This window comes from Myotis yumanensis, unplaced genomic scaffold (genome assembly GCF_028538775.1).
Source record: "Myotis yumanensis isolate MYYU_CA2020_CCGP unplaced genomic scaffold, mMyoYum1.0.hap1 SCAF_10, whole genome shotgun sequence".
NCBI lineage: Eukaryota > Metazoa > Chordata > Mammalia > Chiroptera > Vespertilionidae > Myotis > Myotis yumanensis.
The window spans coordinates 84,462,916-84,473,768 of NW_027223761.1; the positions used below are offsets into that span (position 1 = coordinate 84,462,916).

At 39.0% G+C, this 10,853-nt stretch overlaps 2 pseudogenes; both read left to right on the forward strand.

Annotated features, from left to right (window-relative positions):
- Positions 1-1,719: 1,719 nt before the first annotated feature.
- LOC139018341 (protein SPT2 homolog pseudogene) lies at positions 1,720-3,781 on the forward strand (annotated as a pseudogene).
- A 426-nt stretch (positions 3,782-4,207) lies between these two features.
- On the forward strand, positions 4,208-7,635 carry LOC139018532 (protein SET-like; annotated as a pseudogene).
- The last annotated feature ends 3,218 nt before the right edge of the window (positions 7,636-10,853 follow it).

The following is a 10,853-nucleotide window of genomic DNA, read 5'->3' on the forward strand; positions in this document are numbered from 1 at the left end:
AATTTGGATATTCCTGGTAAAATGAAATTATTGATATGAAGTGCTCTTTATTTATAGTAATGCTTTTTGCCTTCAAGTGTTCTGTATTATCATATACTTTTTATTTGGCTTATGTTTGTTTAATATATTTTTTCCATTCTTTCACTTTTGATATCTTTGTACCCTTGGGTTTTCAGTAGCTTTCAGTTTTTATATTAGTTATGAGTAAAATGAGTTAATTTTGGTTCAGTATTTTTCCCCATTCAGTTCTTCTAACATTCTTTATTATATAATGCATATTTCCCCACTGATCTAAGGAGATATTTTTATTTTACCAAATTTCCATATGCATTTGAGTCTATCACTGGACTTTGTTTTCTGTTCCATCAGTTTATCTATTTACAGGACATTGCCCAAGTTTTTAAATTACTGTAGTTTATAACACAATACATTGTTCTATCTGGTTGGGGTAGCTTTTATTCATTTATTTGTTTTTCTCAGAATTCTATTTAAAAATATGTTTATTAATTTCAGAGAAGAAGGGAGAGGGAGACAGAAACATCAATGATGAGAGAGCTGTCTCCTGCACGCTCCCCACTGGGGAGATCAAGCCTGCAACCAGGGCATGTGCCCTGACCAGGAATCGAACTGTAACCTCCTGATACATGGGTCAACCACTGAGCCATGCTGGCTACGCCAGAATTTTCTTTTACATTTTTCATTTTAACATGTGAACTTAAATGAGCTTGTTTTGGTCTTAAAAATCTTGCTGATATTTTAACCAAATCATAATAAATTTATAATCAACATTGGGAGATTGACATCATTATGATTGTTCTTCCCAAGAATATGATGTTACTGTCCAGTTGTTCAAGGTCTGTTATTGGGTAGCATTTTAAAGTTTTATTTATACAGATTGTGGATCATTCCTAGGCATCTTATGTGTTTTGTTGCCATTGTACATTTTCTTTGATTATATGTTTTATGTACTGTTTTAAAGGATATGTATTTATATGCATGTTATCTCTCCCTTTCTTTCTGAAATAAATAAAAAAGATATTAAATAAGTAAGATTATTGATTGTTAGTAAAAAAAATCGATATGAACTTTTGTTTCTTCACCATATAAGCAAGTATTCAGACATTTTGGGAGTACGTGTCCATCACCATTTTCTGAACTAAGATTTTAAAAAATATATGGTAATATTGATTTTCAGAGAGAGAGGAAGGGAAAGGGAGAGAGAGACTAAAACATCGATGAGGTAGAGCTATCACTTCAATTGGCAGCCTCCTGCATGCCCCCTTCTGGGGATTGAGCCCATAACCCTGGCATGTGCCCTGACCAGGAATCGGACCAGCGACCTCTTGGTGCCTGAGAGAATACTCAATTCACTGAGCCACACCAGCCAGGCTGAACTAAGATTTAACAATTAAACTAAAGTAACTTATTATCAACTGAATGATTATGTCAATGAGTGTGGAACAATCTACTAATTTATCTGTGGATGTAAAACTTTTATTTAAAGTTTCAAAGGTGGGAGCGCAGCGTTGGACCTGTAAGGATATAAGCCGTTTGAGGAAGGGGGTGGGCAGAGCACCTTGGACAGCGCCAAAAGTGGTGGTGCTGAGTAGAGGTAGGAAAGAGGTGGCCAGCCAGTTCATTTGGCTGCAGCTGGCCGCCGGGTAAGATGCGTTCTCATCCCTCTCTGAGAGGCGGCCCATTCTATCCAGTTCGGTCAACATGGATTTCAGGGAAATTCTCATGATAGCTTCTAAAGGACAAGGAACCAACAGCACACTGAAAAGGTATAGTTTGGCAGTGGGTCCTGCCAAAAAGACCCAAAAGTTAAGGGTGTCCAATCAGCAGTGTGCAAGCTTTTCTCTAAAGAAAAGAGGAGGAGCTCAGAAGAAAAGCCATAGAGGAAAAGGAAAAAGAAGAACTACTCAAAAATCGAATTGAGCTAAAACATGACACGAAAGCAAGAGCTATGGCCAAGAGGACAAAGGACAATTTCCATGGTTAAATGGTATTCCCGTTGAGGAAAAGTCAAAGAAAAGACAGGCAATGGAAAGCCACACTAGTCAGGGAACAGACCAAGAGTATGAGATGGAAGAAGAGGAAGAATTCTTAGAACACAATCAGGCAGCATCAGAGCAGGAGTATGAAGAAGAGCAAGAACCTCCTCCCAAAGTTGAAAATAAACCAAAGGTCCCCCTTAAAAGTGCCCCACCATCATGACTTCACTGACCTACTCAGGCTGGCTGAGAAAAAGCAGTACGAACCAGTGGAAATCAAGGTAGTGAAAAAAACCAGAAAAGTGGCCTATGACTGCACAAGAACTTAGGGAAGGAAGGAAGACATATGAAAAAGGAACCTGAGGCAGATGCAGGACTGCCTCTGACCAAAAAGGTGTCCTCTTAGACAGAAAGTATGGGCACGAAACCTAGCAGAGTTTCTGGGGACAAGTATCCTTCTCCTAGGGGCACTGCCCTTCCGCATGCTGAGCAGAATTATAGACCCAGCACAGCTAATAAGAAACATTTAGGTTTGTTTTCATCCAAATCTATGCCAGGAGAGAGGCCCAAAGTAGGATCTAGCAACTGCTCCCAACCCTCGTTTCGGGAGGACCATGACAGGCCTGTTTTCAATGGGCCTGGAAAGACCCACTCGAGCACCTATTCACCAAGTGTTCCAAAGGCTTCTGCTAAAAGGACTCAGAAATCTGTTACTGAGCACAAAGCCAAAAATCTCCTCCCCATCCTAGCCATTCCATACCTGGACCCGTGGTCATCCCACATAAGGCTAAGAGTCCAGGTGTCAGGCAGCCAGGCAGCTCCAGCCCAGCTCCTGAGCAGCCCAGCACAGAGAGTGTTTGGCCTACAGTTAGTTCTGGCTCCATGCCCAGGTGCCAGAATGGCAGCCCCAGCTCAGGACCTGAGCGATCAATCAGTGGGACCAAGAGGCCAGCTAGTGACTCAAATCCTCCTGGAAGGACAGTCAGTAGTACAGGGGCCTCTGGACGACCCATCAGTGGCTCAGGTGGTTCTGGGAAGTCAGAGGTCAGTTCTGGTGGCCCTGGGTGGCCTGTGCACAGTCCACATGACCGATGACCAGTGAGTGGCTCAATGCCCCCCCCCCCCCCGGGAGGTCAGTCAATGGCCCTGGGGGATCAGTAAGTGGCTCAGTTCCAGCTGGATGGTCTATCAGCAGTTCAGGCCCTAGAAGACCAGTGAGCAGCTTGGGACCTGGGCGAAGAGTTAGTAGCTCAGATCCTCCCCATAAGCCCTAATGCACTTTTGTCTCAGAAACAGTATCTTCTAAGAATATCATTACCCAGCCCAGCAATGGACAGATGAATGGAATGAAGCCTTCCTTAGCTGGCTACAGATCTGCCCAAGGTCCTGAAAAGCTTCCCTTCCCTAGAGGTTACAAAAGACCCTGAGAATGTGAAGAGGAGGAACATGAGGACTATGACTCCAAAATGGAAGATTTTATCGAAGATGAAGGAGAATCTCAGGAAAAAATATCCAAGCACATTCTTTGGCTATGACCGAAAAAAATACAAAGATGAAAGTGATTATGCCTTATGTTACATAGAGAGTAGTTGGAGAGAACAGCAGAAGGAAGAAGCAAAGAGTTTAAGACCTGGTATGCAAGAGGACTTTGAGGGAATGAGACAGGAGGAAGAAGCAACGAAATGCAGAGAGGTCAAGAAGCTGAAAAGACGTTAGCTGCTGCTTTTATTTATTTTTGTGAAACTCTGGAGACACTCTACTGCAAAGAAGTCCTGCCTTCGGACTGAAGAAGCCCATTATCACTTTAGATTTATACTTGGTACCTCACGGACAAGGAATGGATACTATATATTTTGAGTGTAAAGTATTTTCAAATACCTTCCGGGGTAAAAGCTGTAGTGCAGATGACATAACTGCTCACAGGTGCTGGCCCTGATCCTGATGAGCTATGCACTCTAACATGGGGCCCACTCAACAGTCAACCAATCTTCTTTTGTTCCTTTGCTATTTTAAAAAGGAAAAAAGATTGCCTCTTGACTTCCATAATTCTGTTGATGGGTGAGTATGGCAATGGCTGGCTCCCAATCAAACGTATTTTGTCTTTTTATGAGGAATCTGGCCCTTCCATGAATGATTCCAGGAATAAAGTCACCTGTTCTAATCTATATGTTTGGATTGAGAACTTGAAAATGTAGAGTAGGCTTTATAATTATATGGATGTCATCTCTGTGGCTTTGAGGTAAAAAGTAGAATAAATTATATTGTATTCTATATTCATGGATTGGATGCTGAGAATTCTTATTCACTGATTTAGGTGTTTAGGCAATTAACCAAAATAATTTTAAGTTAAAAAACAAGTTATTCCATTTGGTGTAAGAATATTCTTTTCCAAATTTTTCTTTCAGATTTATTGTAAAATAGATAATGTTACTGTGCTGATTTTATTTAAAAAGTCATTTTATATTGTAGAAAAATATATTATTCAAAGATTAGAGTTAAAAGAGTAATAGCTTAAAAAATAAGCAAGTGACACGTGAGGCTTCTCTTACTCCCCTACTATAAAGATAGTTTGGAATCCAAAGTGTCCTTGTATCTCTCGATGTTAATGACTTTGCATTTTTATCTTAAAATTCCTTAGCAATTAATGACAAAACCCCAAAACTAAATTCATGTGTATCAAGAGGAAATAAATATATAAAGTTTAAAAGGTTGGAATGAAGAGTACCAAAATTTTGCATTGGACATACTGATTTTAAGCTCATCGTTAAGAAATAAAAATGAGAAAGACCCTACAGTTGTCTCCCATTCCTTTCTAAAAGATTTAGTTGGAAAAAAAACTGATGTAGGAAGAGAACTTTACCAGGAGTTTCTCTAATTTTTAAAAATTCTTTATTGTTTAAAGTATTACATATATCTTCTTTTTCCCCCATTGAACTCTCCCCAGCTGCTCCCACCACCAAGCACATGCCCTCACTCCCTACTGTCTGTGTTCATTGGTTATGCTTATACGCATACATACAAGTTCTTTGGTTGATCTCTTACCCCACTCTCGCACCCTCCCCTGCCTTCCCTCTGAGGTTGGATGGTCTGTTCAATGCATTTAAGTCTCTGGATCTATTTTTATTCATCAGTTTATGTTGTTCATTATATTCCACAAATGAGTTAGATCATGTGATATTTATCTTTCTCTAACTGATTTATTTCGCTTAGCATAATGCTCTTCAGGACCATCCATGCTGTTGTGAATGGTAGGAGTTCCTTTTTACAGCAGTGTAGATGTACCATTGTGTAGATGTACCACAGTTTTTCAATCCACTCATCTGCTGATGGGCATTTAGGCTGTTTCCAATTCTTAGCTATTGTAAATTGTGCTACTATGAACATAGGGGTGCATACATCCTTTCTGATTAGTGTTTCTAGTTTCTTGGGATATATTCCTAGAAGTGGGATTACTGGGTCAAATGGGAGTTCCATATTTAGTTTTTTTGAGAAAACTCCACACTGTCTTCCACTGTGGCTGCACCAGTCTGCATTCCCACCAGCAATGCACAAGGGTTTCTTTTTCTCCGCACCCTCTCCAGCACTTGTCATTTGTTGATTTGTTGATTTTTTGATAGCCATTCTGACAGGTATGAGATGGTACCACATTGTTGTTTTGATTTGCATCTCTCAGATAATAGTGACTTTGAGCATGTTTTCATATGTCCCTTGGTCTTCCTTATGTTCTCTTTCAAAAAGTATCTATTTAGGTCCTGTGCCCATTTTTTGATTGGGTTGTTTATCTTCCTTTTGTTAAGTTGTATGAGTTCCCTGTAAATGTTGGAGATTAAACGCTTTTCAGAGATAACATTGGCGAATATGTTCTTCCATGCAGTGGGCTTTCTTCTTGTTTTGTTGATGGTTTCCTTTGCTGTGCAGAAGCTTTTTATTTTGATGTAGTCCCATTTGTTTATTTTCTCTTTAGTTTCCATTGCCCTAGGAGTTGTATCGGTGAAAATATTGCTTTGGCACATGTCTGAAATTTTTCTGCCTATGGGTTCTTCTAAGATTTTTATAGTTTCCAGTCTCCCATTTAAGTCCTTTATCCATTTTCAGTTTATTTTTGTGTATGGTGTAAGTTGGTGATCTAGTTTCATTTTTTTTTCATGTATCTGTTTAATTTTCCCAACAGCATTTATTGAAGAGACTTTCTTGACTTCATTGTTTGCTCTTGCCTCCTTTGTCAAATATTAATTAGGCATAGTGGTTTGGGTCAATTTCTGGGTTCTCTATTCTATTCCATTAATTGATATGTCTGTTCTTGTGCCAGTACCAGGCAGTTTTGAGAACAGTGGCTTTGTAATACAGCTTGATATCTGGTATTGAGATCCCACCTACTTTGTTCTTCTTTCTCAGGATTGCCACAGCTATTTGGGATCTTTTTTTATTCCAGATAAATTTTTGGAGCGTTTGTTCTAGGTCTTTGAAATATACTGTTGGTATTTTAATGGGGAGTGCATTGAATCTACAGATTGCTTTGGGTAGTATGGACATTTTAATGATGTTGATTCTACCAATCCATGAACATGGTATGTTCTCCCATCTGTTTATGTCTTCCTTTATCTCTTTATCTCTTCTTTCAACATTCTGTAGTTTTATGAGTAGAGTTCTTTTACCTCCTTAGTTAAGTTTATTCCTAGGTATCTTAATTTTTTTGTGTGCAATAGTAAATGGGATTTTTTTAAATCTCTCTTTCTGTAAGTTCACTATTGGTGTATAGAAATGCCATAGAATAGTGCTCAGCGTGCCTTTGAGCCCAGTGACTTCCCAGCATTCAGATCCTCGGACTTTCCTCACAGCATAGCCCCCAAACGTCAGTCCCTCTCTCCCACCTCAAATGAAGAAACCAAAACTGCCTCCAGCCCCCAAGCCAGAGAAGAAGCCGACCCTTAGGATGTGCCAAAAGGAGAAAAAGAACAGCAAGACGCGATTGAACATATTGATGAAGTATAAAATGAAATAGACAGACTTAATAAATGAGCCAGTGAGGAGATTTTGAAAGTAGAACAGAAATATAACAACTCTGTCAACCATTTTTTCAGAAGAGGTCAGAATTGATTGCCAAAATCCCACATTTTGGGGTAACAACATTTGTCAACCATCCACAAGTGTCTGCACTGCTTGGGGAAGAGGATGAAGAGGTGCTGTATTATTTGACAAGAGTTGAAGTGACAGAATTTGAAGATATTAAATCAGGTTACAGAATAGATTTTTATTTTGATGAAAATCCTTACTTTGAAAATAAAGTTTGCTCCAAAGAGTTTCATCTGAATGAGAGTGGTGATCCATCTTCAAAGTTCACTGAAATCAAATGGAAATCTGGAAAGGATTTGATGAAACATTCAAGTCAAACACAGAATAAAGCCAGCAGGAAGAGGCAGCATGAGGAACCAGAAAGCTTCTTTACCTGGTTACTGACCATTCTGATGCAGGTGCAGATGAGTTAGGAGAAGTCATCAAAGATGACATTTGGCCAAATCCATTACAGTACTACTTGGTTCCTGACATAGATGATGAAGAAGGGGAAGGGGAAGAAGATGATGATGATGATGATGAGGGGGAAGAAGGAGAGGAAGATGAAGGAGAAGATGACTAATGAACACTGATGGGTCCCAACCTTTTTAAATTTTCTCCAGTCCCTGGGAGCAAGTTGCAGTCTATTTATTCTTTTCCTTCCCCCGCCCCTTGTGCTCAGTCGCCCTGTTTTTGAGGTCTCTTTTCTCTCCTTTAGACCATCTTTACACCATGGTTCTCACCTTCTTTGGGGGGAGGGTGTACCTTGAGCAGAATACAGTGGGAAAAGAATCTTTGCCCCTTTCTGTTCCAAATTCATTTTTATCCCTTCCTGTCTCAAGAAAAACTTAATGGAATCAACACCACCGTGCTCTGTGGGAAAAAAGGAAAACCTCCGCTCCCTTAGCTCTGCTGGGAGCTGGAGGTTGCTAGGCCCCTGTGTAGTATTGCATAGAATTCTAGCTTTTTTCCCTCCTTTCTCTGTATATTGGACTCAGAGATTACACTGTATCTCTGTAAATATGGACAGTTAGCATTTACCAACATGTATCTGTCTACTTTCTCTTGTTTTAAAAAAGAGAAAAAACTTTAAAAAGGGGGGGGGGCTCAGCAAAGGGGGATTTGAGATGTTTGGGTGGGTTAAGTGGGCATTTTGAAAACATGGCTTCTACTTTGGCATGTTTAATTGTGATGTCAAACAGGCATCATTGCAGTCTAAGATGACACTTTTAAAGTAGAATTCTCTCCTAATGATTACTTGAACCCTGCCACTCGATGGGAGAATAAGCAGAACCTGTAGGATCTTATTCGGAATTGACATTTCTCTATTGTAATTTTGTTCCTGTTTATTTATTTATTTTTAATATATTTTATTGACTTTCCACAGAGAAGAATGGAGAGGGATAGAGAGTCAGAAACATCGATGAGAGAGAAACATCGATTCAGCTGCCTCCTGCACACCCCCCACTGGGGACGTACCCGCAACCAAGGTATGTGCCCTTGGCCAGAATCGAACCCGGGACCCTTTAGTCTGCAGGCCAACACTCTATCCACTGAGCCAAACCAGTCAGGGCTGTTCCTGTTTATTTTTAAATTTTCTTTTTGTTTCACTGGAAAGGAAAGATAATGCTCAATTTTAAACATTAAAAGTTGGCCCTAACTGGTTTGGCTCAGTGGAAAGAGCATCAGTCTGTGGACTGAAAACTTCCAGGTTCAATTCCCGTCAAGGGCATGTATCTTGGTTGTGGGCACATCCCCAGTAGGAGGTGTGCAGGAGGCAGCTGATTGATGTTTCTTTCTCATCGACATGTCTAACTCTCTATCCTCCCTTTCTCTCTGTAAAAAATCAATAAAATATATTTTTAAAAAGTTTACAGGTTGCTTTGTTACAATAAAACTAAATGTGTACAAAAATGCCATAGATTTCCTGGCATTAATTTTGTATCCTACTACATTGCCGAATTCATATATTAAGTCTAATAATTTTTTGATGGAGTCTTTAGGGTTTTCTATGTACAGTATCATGCCATCTGCAAATAATGACAATTTTACTTCTGGTTTTCCAATTTGAATGCTATTTACTTCTTCTTGTCTGATCGCTGTGGCTAGCACTTTCAGTACTATGTCGAACAGGAGTGGTGAAAGTGGGCATCCCTGTCTTGCTCCTGTTCTTAGAGGAGATGGTTTTAGTTTTTGCCCATTGAGTGTGATGTTGTCTGTAGGTTTGTCATATAAGGCTTTTATTATGTTGAGGTATGATCCTTCTACTCCCACTTTGCTGAGCATTTTTATCAGAAAAGGGTGTTGGACTTTGTCAAATGCCTTTTTGCATCAATTGATATGTGATTTTTTGTCTCTCAATTTATAAACAAATTGATGTATCACGTTTACTGATTTGTGGATATTGTACCATCCTTGCATCCCTGGAATAAATCCCAGTTGGTCATGGTGTATGATCTTTCTAATGTAATGCTAGATCCAGTTTGATAGAATTTTGTTGAGGATTTTAGCATCTATATTCATTAGGGATATTGGCCTGTAATTCTCTTTCGTTGTGGTGTCTTTATTTGGGTTTGGGATTAGGGTAATGCTGGCTTCATAGAAAGAGCTTGGACGTGTGCCTTCCTCTTGAATTTTTTGGAATAGTCTGAGGAGATTGGTTTTAGTTCTTCTTTGAATGTTTGGTAAAACTTTCCTGTGAAGCCATCTGGTCCAGGGCTTTTGTTTTCTGGAAGCTTTTTGATCACTGTTTCAATATCATCAGTAGTTATAGGCCTATTCAGGTTTTTTTGTTCTTCCTTATTGAGTTTTGGAAGCTTGTATTTTTCTAGGAATGTGTCCATTTCATCGAGGTTGTCCAGTTTGTTGGAGTAGAGTTGTTCATAGTATTTTTTCACAATCCTTTGTATATCTGTGCGGTCAGTTGTTACTTCACCTCTTTCATTTCTGATTTTTGTTTATTTGTGTCCTCTCTTTTTATTTCTTGGTGAGCCTGGCTAGAGGTTTATCAATCTTATTTATCCTTTCAAAGAACCAGCTCTTGGTTTCATGAATCTTTTGTATTGTTTTTGTTTGTTTGTTTTGGTGTTTGTGTCATTTATTTCTGCTCTGATCTTCATTATCTCCTTCCCTCTGGTTACTGTGGGTTTTTCCTGTTGCTCTCTTTCTAATTCTTTAAGTTGAAAGGTTAGATAATTTATTATTATTTTTTTTGAGGTAGGCCTGTAGAGCTATGAACTTCCCTCACAGGACTGCTTTGATTGTGTACCATAGATTTTGGATTGTTGTGTTTTCATTGTCATTTGTTTCAGGATGCTTTTTATTTCTTCTTTGATCTTTTTGGTAACCCAATCATTGTTTAATAGCATGCTATTTAACCTCCAAGTGTTTGATTTTTTCATTGTTTTTATTGTAGTTGATTTCTAGTTATATGCCACTGTGATCTGAGAAGATGCTTGTATGATTTCTACTTTCTTGAATTTGAAGAGACTTTGCCTGTGTCCAAATATGTGGTCTATCTTTAAAAATTTCCTGTTGTGCACTTGAGAAGAATGTATATTTTGTAGTTTTGGGAGAAATGTTCTAAAGATGTCAACTGAGTCCATCTGATCTAGTGAGTCATTTAGGATTGCTGTTTCTTTGCTGATTTTTTGTTTAGAGTATGTATCCAGTAGTGTTAGTGGGGTATTAAAGTCCCCTACTAGGACTGCATTCCTATCAATCTCTCCTTTGATAAATTCCAAAACTTGTTTTAAGTATTTGGGTGCTCCTGTATTGGATACATATATGTTTACCATAGTTATAGCC